Source organism: Cebus imitator, unplaced genomic scaffold (assembly GCF_001604975.1).
Source record: "Cebus imitator isolate Cc_AM_T3 unplaced genomic scaffold, Cebus_imitator-1.0 Scaffold38, whole genome shotgun sequence".
In the NCBI taxonomy this organism is placed as follows: Eukaryota; Metazoa; Chordata; class Mammalia; order Primates; family Cebidae; genus Cebus; species Cebus imitator.
The window spans coordinates 7,599,707-7,610,128 of record NW_016107353.1 but is presented as its reverse complement, the minus strand read 5'-3'; the positions used below and the strand labels follow the sequence as shown (position 1 = coordinate 7,610,128).

The window sequence follows — 10,422 nt, the reverse complement described above, 5'->3', positions numbered from 1 at the left end:
TTTACTTCTGTCTTCTAATTAATGGGTTAGCAAACTTTTTCTGTAAAGGTCCAGATAGTAAATTTTTTGGCTTCATGAGGATATGATCTCTGTCATAACTACTCACTCTGCTGTTGTGGCATGAAAGCAGCCATAGAAAATATGTAAACAAATAGGTAGGGCAGGGTATCAGTATAACTTTCTTTACAAAAACAGGTGGAAAGCCATAGTTTGTCAGTCTCATTACTGACCCTTCTACTATTTGCTTTGTTTTGGCAATCATCCCTGTAATTTACAAGAGCCCCTTTTTTCTATGACTGTTCTTTTTTTCTGAGCATTTTTCTCTTCAAAAAAAATTTATATCTTCTCAGATCTTTCTGAAAACACTAATTAAAATTAGTTTTTAGTTTTCTTGTCATCTTTGCATTATGGACTCTTTCTGTTGCATAATTTTATTTTCTATTTATCCTGGATTTTCTCTTTCCTGGTGGAGGCCTTCCCTTACTGTCTCCTCAGCCATGATTGCCTGTTTATATTTAAGAATACATTCCCCAAAAACTACACGTCTAAATGCAGTTTGTTCACTGACAGGCTTAAGCATGATTAGACGGAGATAAGGCAATTTCCCTGGGGACTCCTAAATGTCACTATGGGATGATACTTGCTTGGAATCTTGAGTTCTTCCAGAGAAGAAACTTAACGATATTTACTGCCCAAGGGCTAGACACAAGCGTGACATCATTCTTCATGCTGGATGGAGATACAACTATACATCTTACAGGATTTTGGTGATTCTCTTGCTTTTAATCCCCAGACTCATGCTACCCCATGCTGTACCTGGATTCATGGTTCTGTGATCAGAACCTCCTTCTATGTGCACCTTATGCTTGGTTATGTCTATTCTTTCTATTGAGTCTGTTACCAGCCTCTATCCACAACGTCTTCCTGAAGGTGGTATCTCTCATCTGCTGATGCCCTCTTTCCAGCTATTTGGACCTTATGGGTATAAACATGAATGTATATATATGTATTTATTTTTGTAAACTATGATACTATCATTTCAGTGGAGATTACAGGAAGAATAAATAATTATATGTGCCTAGTCTACTATCTTTCACTATAAAAATAAATAAACCCTCTCTTGCATTTTCTTCTGGCAGTGCCAGTCTAGGCCAATTTGTTTAACGCATACTATGACTTGTCAGATATTTAAGTTTTTCAAGTTCAGTAATATTTTTATAAATTAAGCACCTGGATTCAGAAACTGTGGTAACTGGACACAGCTGAGCATTTAGAAAAGGCTTTGTTATGCAAATCTATTATTTAAGTGAGATGTAAAAGAGAATGTTATCTCAAGAGAGCAAATTCATGTACTATAAAAGCAAAAATTTATTTACAAATTACTAATATGCAAATCATAATGTGAATACACAGATTATATTAATCTTAGAATTCACGGTATGGAATACTATTTACAGTTATTCACTGCCCCTCACTGTTGATACCAGGCTTGGCCGTTAAGACTTGCTTTTAGATCAGAAGTAAGCAAACTACAGGCTGTAAACTGAATGTGGCATGTGGTCTGGTTTTTTCTTTTTTTTTTTTTTTTTTTTGTACAACCAGTATGCTAAGAAAGGTTTTACATTTTTAAAAAGAATTGTAAAAAAAAATATGCGACAGAGACCATATGTGAAATTAAAAAAAAAAAAAAAAAGTGAACTCTCTGGCACTTTACAGGAAAAGTTTGCCAACCCCTGCTTTAGATAATGAAATGTGAATGGAAGTGGCATGTGTCAATTTTGGGCAAAAGCTTTAAGAGACAAGAATCAGCTTGCTGTGCTCTCTGCCATGACAACCAACAAAATTTCACAAAGAGCTTGCCCAATCAGTCTGGATCTTAGAGTGAAGAAAACATAGAACAGAGCCGTAATTGACCCACAAGGAACATTTAGCATAACTAAGAAAAAAGCCTTTGTTGTGGACATTTAAAAGTTTCAGAATTTGTTACCTCACAATAGCCTTCTTTAAGCTGCTTGATACACATCAATGTAATATGAGCTACTACGTATGCGTGAAAATAATAAAACTGCATTTACTTAAAGAATATTTGTAATTCAGTCTTTTCAGTAATTACTCAAAATACATTTCTAAGAAGTTATGTCTCAAAAACATTTGAGGGTTGCGCTATATTTAGTTTCTGAAAACAGTCATTACTAACTACTTCTGTTGTTGCAAGAATAGTACTTTTACCCTCTTCTTTTCCAGCTTGGTATGTTCCTTCTGATTTTGAAACCTGAAAAAATACAGTGCAATAATTTTTTACTTGCAGACTAGTATCTAAGATTACCACAAAATTAGAACATTAAATTTATTCATACATGGATAAGATCAAATAAAAATAGCATTTATCAAGTTCCCACTCTTTGCCAGATGCTGTTCTAAGGACCCTACATGGACTGTCTCTTTTAATTCTCACAAAAATTGTACGAGGTAGCTGTTATCATTACGATCTCTTTTTACAAATGAAGAAAATGAGGCACAGAGAGGCTGAATATTCACCTAAGGACACACAGTTGGGAGGGAGTGGGATGCCCCAACTTTATACCAACCCTCCTAAATGCAAACATAAACTTGGTCTTGAATATCTAACAATTTTGGCATTAAGATGGCAGATTTCTAGCTAGTAATTCTTTTTTTTTTCTTTTTTTTTTTTTTTAGACAGAGTTTCGCTCTTGTTACCCAGGCTGGAGTGCAATGGCGCGATCTCGGCTCACCGCAACCTCCGCCTCCTGGGTTCAGGCAATTCTCCTGCCTCAGCCTCCTGAGTCGCTGGGACTACAGGCACGCGCCACCATGCCCAGCTAATTTTTTGTAGTTTTAGTAGAGACGGGGTTTCACCATGTTGACCAGGATGGTCTTGATCTCTTGACCTTGTGATCCACCCGCCTCGGCCTCCCAAAGTGCTGGGATTACAGGCTTGAGCCACCGCGCCCGGTGCTAGTAATTCTTTAATATTTTGTGACAAATCACAAATGAGCTGGTATAAAAATTCTTCATAACTTGAACGCAGCTTAAGGGACAGTGCTAAGTTTCATTTCAGGGAGAAATATATTACTGAAAGTAAATTGACTAACACGAAAAATGTACTTCTAATATGCTGTTTTCCATAAACTAAAATGTATCTTATTCTCTTTAGAGAGATATATATATATATAACCTTTATTATACAAATTATAGTAATGTGTCACTTAATGACACAGATATGTTCTGAGAAATGCACTGTTAGGCAATTTTGTCATTGTGAGAATATCATAGAGTGTTCTTATACAAACCTAGATGGTATAGCCTATTGCTCCTAGGTTACAAACCTATATAGCATGTTACCGTACTGAACATTGTGAGCAACTGTAACACAATGGCAAGTATTTGTGTATCTAAGCATATCTAAACATATGAAAGGTATAATATCTACTTTGGAGGCTGATGAGCCCAGGTGGTCAAGGCTGCAATGAACCTTGATTGCGCCACTGCACTCCAGCCTAACAGAGTAACCCTATATCAAAACAAAACAAAAGACCAAAAAACATATAGTAAAAAGACTATGTCATAATCTTCTGCAATCACCATCAATTATGTGATTTGTTGTTGACTGAAATGTTACGTGTGGTGTATGACTGTATATAATTTGATTATAATATCAGGTAATTCCAAAATATAACAAAACGTTTTGTACCAAACTTAAGTTTTCAGTTTCTATTAGTTCTATCAGCTTTTTATACTAGCAAAAAAAAAAAAAAAAAAAGTAATTTAGTACCATTCTAATCATTAGTTGCTCCAAAAGTGACTAACTATAAAAAGGACATGGTAAATAGCTAAGGTATAAAAACAATTCTAAGAGATACAGGAAAGAAAATAATATATACCTTTTGTAAGATCAGAGAATATCTTTATAAAAATGGTAGAATTACTCAAATTAAATTAATGACACCTGTTTTATCTCCAAGAAGCAACTGATATTTATAGTTAGTTCAAAGGTTTCCACATACTTTACCTCACTTAATCTTCACAACCTTGTGAAGTACCCAGGTAAGCTGGCACTACTATCTCAATTCTAACACGTATACTATGGAGAATTAGCCTTTTTATGAGAACATCTTTGCATAATCAACACCTAAAAATGTATATTTTACTCTAACAGGAGCTCCTGGAATACGAACACATGGTACTTGCAGGAGCATGTTCATTTTCAATGACAGAAATTTAAATCTATTTGCTTAAAATAAACATCAGGAAATTTATGTACTGGCTTATCATGAACAATAACTTTATGACCAGAATTATCCTTTTTCCTGCATAAAATTAAATGTAACTTTCAAAGAGATATTTTTGTGACTCATTACAAGCCTCTACCAAGTTCACTGCACAAATGTGACTATGAAACTGGAAACCTGCTAATAAACAATTTCATTCAATTTAAAATGTTTAAAATTAAGTTCCTGTGTCCCAGGGCTGCATTCAGTATTTCTTAAGTTCTCTTCCACTGTAAGAACATAAATACATCAAGGATAAAAACTGCCTCTTTTCTAAATTAAATCTCAAGTTTTCTAGAGAGAAAAACACTTTTGCAACCAGTTTTCTTTAAATTCTCACTATCTGTCTAAACTGGCACTACTTTGGAAAAGCAGCATTAAACCCTGTCCGGTTTCCATGGGAGGAACCCAGTGGGAGGTAATTTAATCATGGGGGCAGTTACCCACTTACTTTTCTCATGATAGTGAGTGAGTTCTCTCAAGATCTGATGGTTTCATAAGGGGCTTTCCCCTCTTTTGCTTGGCACTTCTCCTTGTTGCTGCCATGTGAAGAAGGGCATGTTTGCTTCCCCTTCTGCCGTGATTGTACATTTCCTGAGGCCTCACCAGCCCTGTGGAACTTTGAGTCAATTAAACCTCTTTCCTCTATAAATTACCTAGTCTTGGGTACGTCTTTATTAGCATCTTGAGAACAAACTAATACAAGGGGCAACCAACATCCAATGACTGACTGATGGGGGTATAAAGGTCTGGCCATCTCAGCCAAATGGGGACAACTCTGAAGGACAATTTTAGTTCCAGAGTTCCCTGGGGCTTAACTAAGACTGTCATTGGGCATGCACTGTAGCTTGACTTCTCTCTGCCCAATCCTGCTTCCATCTCCTCTCTTTTACAAGTATGAATCCCAAGAGCACTCCTTAACAAACATTTTGCACACTAAACTCCCTCTGAGAGTCTGCTTCCCGGGTATTCCAATCCATAACACATAAGGAGCCGTAGATTCTTTCAGAAGAAGGCAACATTGTTAGTCAATTCCCTGCTGAGTTAGGCCATTCTTATGTTGCTATAAAGACATACCTGGGCACTTTATAAAGAAAAGAGGTTTAATTGGCTCACAGTTCTGCAGGCTGCACAAGCATAGTGCAGCAGTTTGCTCAGCTTCTGGGGAGGCTACTGGGAGCTTTACTCTCAGCAGAAGGCAAAATGGAACCAGGCATGTCACACGAAGAGAGCAAGGGTGAGAGAGGGAGAGGGGGAGATGCCACACACCTTTAAACCAACAGATCACATGATAAATAATTCACTATCATGAGGACAGAAGCAAAAGGATGGTGCTAAACCATTAGTAAGAAACCTGCCCCCAGGATCCAATCACCTCCCACCAGGCCCCACCTCCAACATTGGGGATTACATTTCAACAAGTTCAACATGAGATTCGGAGGGCACATCTAAACTATATCACCTGCTTCATCTGATTCTTGACCACAGGGGTTTATACACTCCTTAGCCAGAGGAGCAAACATTTTCGGGTTATACTATAGTAACAAAGAAAGTGAAATTCTTGGCAGCTTAATTCAACAATGGTTTACTTCTTGCTTATACAACATAATCGATTTTGGATTGGCAACAGAGGCTTCCTTTAAAGCTCAAAGAAGTTCCATTTCCACACAGGCTTCCATGATAGTGAAAGCATTATTCTGATTCTTAAAGGTTATGCACAGAAGATAAAAGCGAGTCATATGGCCACACCTAAGTTCAACAGTGTTAATGTATGCTGCTTCTGCAGAGAGGAGCAACAGACCTTACAAAAGCAGGCTACGTGCCAGAGTTGACTCACAAGTCATAGTTTGCAAACTCTAGTCAAAAGCAGTGAGTCACAAACTTTAACGTATATCAGAATCATGTACAGTGCTTGTTAAAATACAGATTTGCTGGGCCCTACCCTCAGAGTTTTTTAATTCAGAAAGTTTCAGAGAGGGACTAAGAGTCTGCACTTCTATAAAGTTCCTACGTGATGTGATGCTGGTGGTCCAGGAATCAGACTTTGAGAACCATTTGTCTACAGAAGAAAAACTTAACGGGTATGCCTGCAGCTCATCTGCCAATGTAGAGAACCTTATTTCAAGATGAAACACATCACAGCATTGTCAAGTATCAGTTTTCCTAAATGGCAACTCACCAAAAGCCATATAAATTATTTAAAGTAAACCAAGGATTTAATAAAGATTCCTCTACTCTGAGAATTGTCCAATGTGTGGGTACCCTCACTATTATTATTGCTAGCCACTCTGAAAAGATCAGGCTAATTAAGTACTGTTTGTACAGGAAGGGTTGTGTGGATGTTTGTGAGAGAAAGAATAAAGTTTCATTATCAATCGATAAATTTAATAATATTAACAAATCTAACATGCTAAAATTAGAAATAAAATCAGGATGAGAAAAAAGGGAAAGGCCATTTTATGCAACTGTTACAGAGAGTAACATAGTACAAAAAATGCAAGTGAAGAAAGTAATTGGGGCTATACACTAAGAAAGAGTGCCATATGAACAACGCTGAGCATATAAGAAGAGTTCAAACTACGACAGGGATATACCATGGCAGGAAGGGTAACTGACATTCTAGCTATTGTGTCTGGCATAAGACAGGACTAAAGCAAGCAAACAGTAAACCATATGGCTATTTCAGGGTTCTTATTTGAAAACACCAGCAGCTAACTCTGACTCATAAAGTGAAACAGTAATTTATTAAAGGAATGAAGATGAATAAAGAATCAAGTTAATGGTTAAGCTTCTCAAGAATAAAGTCTACAAGCCATACTACAGAATTGGTCAGGTGAGGAAAATCTGCTGCTGTTCTCACTGGATTCTTTTGTGCCAAGGGCTTTTCTCTATTGCAACTGTTAGCAGCCCAGCACCAATACCATTACTGCATCAGCAGAGCTATTTTTCAACAGTTACTATTGCCTCTGAACACCAGATACCTCCACCATCAACTCCATGGAAACATAATCTGAGTGCAGCACCCGCTTATTTGTTCAGTCTGTATTAAGGTTTCCTAAAAACGAATATGTGTCGCAGAGTCTATGTCACACAGTTCATGCCATACCTACCAGTAAGACTGGGAAAGTCAATTTTATGGCTTACCTTAGGGAGGTAGACATAGTTATTCCCAGATAGTTACTGAAAAGGTGGAAGAGTGAGAAAACATAATACATATCTGCCACAAAATGTTGTATCAAGCATACAAAACTCATCTAAATTTCACCAATTTCTGTTCCCACCTAACTCCTTTCCCAATATATACTAACATAATTAGAGAATATCAGAGATGGATACACCTTTCCAGATCTCATTTCACTAATGAGAAACCTGATGCCCAAAATGATCAGATGCTTTACTTAGTTTACATGGCTACTTAGTAGAAAGAAATTATGCTTTTTCAACTCTTAGTATATTTTCTATCATGCAATGATCAAGAAGGCATACTTCAAACTGTATCTTAAATGTTAAACTTTACTCTTATTCTCAGGAAAACTACCTGTTTAGTCTGCAGAAAACCATTTTGGTAACATTGGTCTTTTTCTTCTTTCAATCAGTTCCTGCAAAACTAGCTATCCAACTAAATTTATATGCAAAATTTTATTTTTCTATTATCTTTAAAAAAAAACTGTAAGCTTAAATGTGTTTTAATTGTAGTTTGCAAATTCTTTGGCTGGATTAAAACTTTTCCTTGCCAAAAGGCTAATGTTCTTGCAACAACAAAAATGACAACAATAATAAGTAATTATTCAAAAGCTATTAGAAGGCCTGGCATGGTGCCTCAGCCCTGTAACACCAGCATTTTGGGAGATTGATTTGGGAGAATCACTTCATGCTGGGAATTCAAGACCAGTGTGGACTAAATAGCAAGATCCCATCTCTTTAAAAAAAATTAGCCAGGTCTGGTGGTGCGCACCTGTACTCCTAGCTATTTGAGAAGCTGAGATGGGATTGCTTAAGCCCAGGAGTTTCAGGCTGCAGTGAGCCATGATTGCACTACTACAACCTAGCCTGGGTGACCCTGACTTTTCCCAGAGTGACACCCAGACTCTGGGAAAGAAAAGCAACTAGAACAGATGTTTCATTATGAATATATCTCTTACAGATATATTATTACAACTTACAAAAATTAGAGCCAAACTCACCCAAGTAAACTATAATCACAAGATCTCCCCACAAAGTTAACATTAAAACTTAAGCAAAGAGAACATTAACACTACAGTATGGATAGAATATATACTTTCTATTGGCATTACATGTTAATGAGTAAACAACTGATAGCACAGAAGCCAAAAGCAAGTAATGAGATTTTGAGAAGGTGGAGAGAGAAGGAAAGCAAAAAAGAGGAACAATTAAATACAGGGTACTGAATCTGAGAAGCAATCAACACGGAAAAACATTCTCTAAGAGCAGAAGATGGATAGTTTTATTCAAATATAAATGTTTTATCTTTAGAGGGGAATAAAAGGCACTGGGGCCTATCAGAGGGTGGTGGGTGGGAGAAGACAGAGGATCAGGAAAATTATTAGGTACTGGACTTAATACCTGAGTGATAAAATAATCTGTAAAACAAACCCCCATGATACAAGTCTACTTATAAACCTGCACATGTGTAAACTTGAACTTAAAATGAAAGTTTAAGAAAAAAGTTATGTCTTAAAAGCTATTTATTTAGCACTTTTTCCTTTTTGAAAACATTCCTCAAAAATGTATTGTACTGGTTGGCAGAAAAAGATTACAGAATCAATGACTATAAGCTAACACACATAATGTAGGTCCATTAAAAACTGTTTAGTTTGAACAAAGATAAAACAGTATTACTTTCTTTGGCTTCATTTTATTTGTGAAATGAATATAATTAAAACAGAATTGGGAACAGATAAATTACATACCTCTTGATGACACAGTCTTTCTCTTCTAATTTAAATGAGTTATTTCTATATAAGGGCGTATTTTCCACAGAATAACTAGTGATCACTCAGACCAAATGAAAAAGTTTAGAAATCATATTAATAACTGTAGATTATTCAATTTTATGAAAAATTTGTTCTTTTCCCCCTGAAATATTGCCTGTTTTTTCTTTTTTTCTCTCCTCTTATAAGCTGCTATTATTTTAAAGTAATACTTATTTAAAATTATTTAAAACTTAAATTATTCTAAAATAATTACCATTTTGGCATTTCCCCAAAACGGTAATTCTGAAAATTTAGAATGATAACACGTTATCAATTTTCCCAATAGAGATTAAGTCTTATTCTAGAAACCCATATGATTATACCATATTTACCATCATTTTGTACTTAAAAACATTGAAATCACTTAGTTAAACTGGCATGGTATGACTGTGTATGAAGGTCCTGCAAGATAAAATCTTGCCTGGTGTAAATGCAGTTAAGACCCTAAACCACTTGGACTGAAGCTTACACATTTAAAAGCTTTAAACAACCCTAAAATACTATACTTTTATTTTAAAATATAAATCTATTCTAAAATCTGTATATTTAAAAAATGCTTTTTATTCAATATAACAGAGAAGACTATAAACCATAATGCACACTTAGAGCATATCACAGATTTTTTTCATAATCTAAATAACTATGTGGCATAATGTATCTCCCTGGTTTAAATAAAAAGTGCAGACATTTCTCTCCTGTGATTTGCAATGCCTTGTGGGAATTTAGTTAAAAATATGAAGAGAGAGAGAGTGATTTATATGTGATTATCATCTGGAGGACAAAAAGAGAAAAGAGAGAACTAGCTCAAAGTACTAAGCTTAAGGGTTCTCCCGAAATACTTCAAAATCTTTGTTTAAAAAGGGTGAAAAGTCAGCCAGGCACAGCAGCTCACGCCTGTAATCTCAGCACTTTGGGAGGCTGAGGTGGGCGGATCACAAGGTCAGGAGTTCAAGACCAGCCTGGCAAACATGGTGAAACCCCATCTCTACTAAAAATACAAAAAATTAGCCGGGCGTGGTGGCATGTGCCTGTAATCCCAGATTCTTGGGAGGCTGAGGCAGTAGAATCGCTTAAACCCAGGAGGCAGAGGTTGTGTTGAGTGGAGGTTGCGCCATTGCACTCCAGCCTGAACGACAGAG

The 10,422-nt window shown here is 36.3% G+C and overlaps 1 protein-coding gene across 6 annotated transcripts in view; it reads right to left on the bottom strand.

Annotated features, from left to right (window-relative positions):
- SYT14 (synaptotagmin 14) overlaps positions 1–10,422 on the bottom strand; it is a 185,203-nt gene that overhangs the window by 34,654 nt on the left and 140,127 nt on the right. The window lies entirely within an intron of this gene.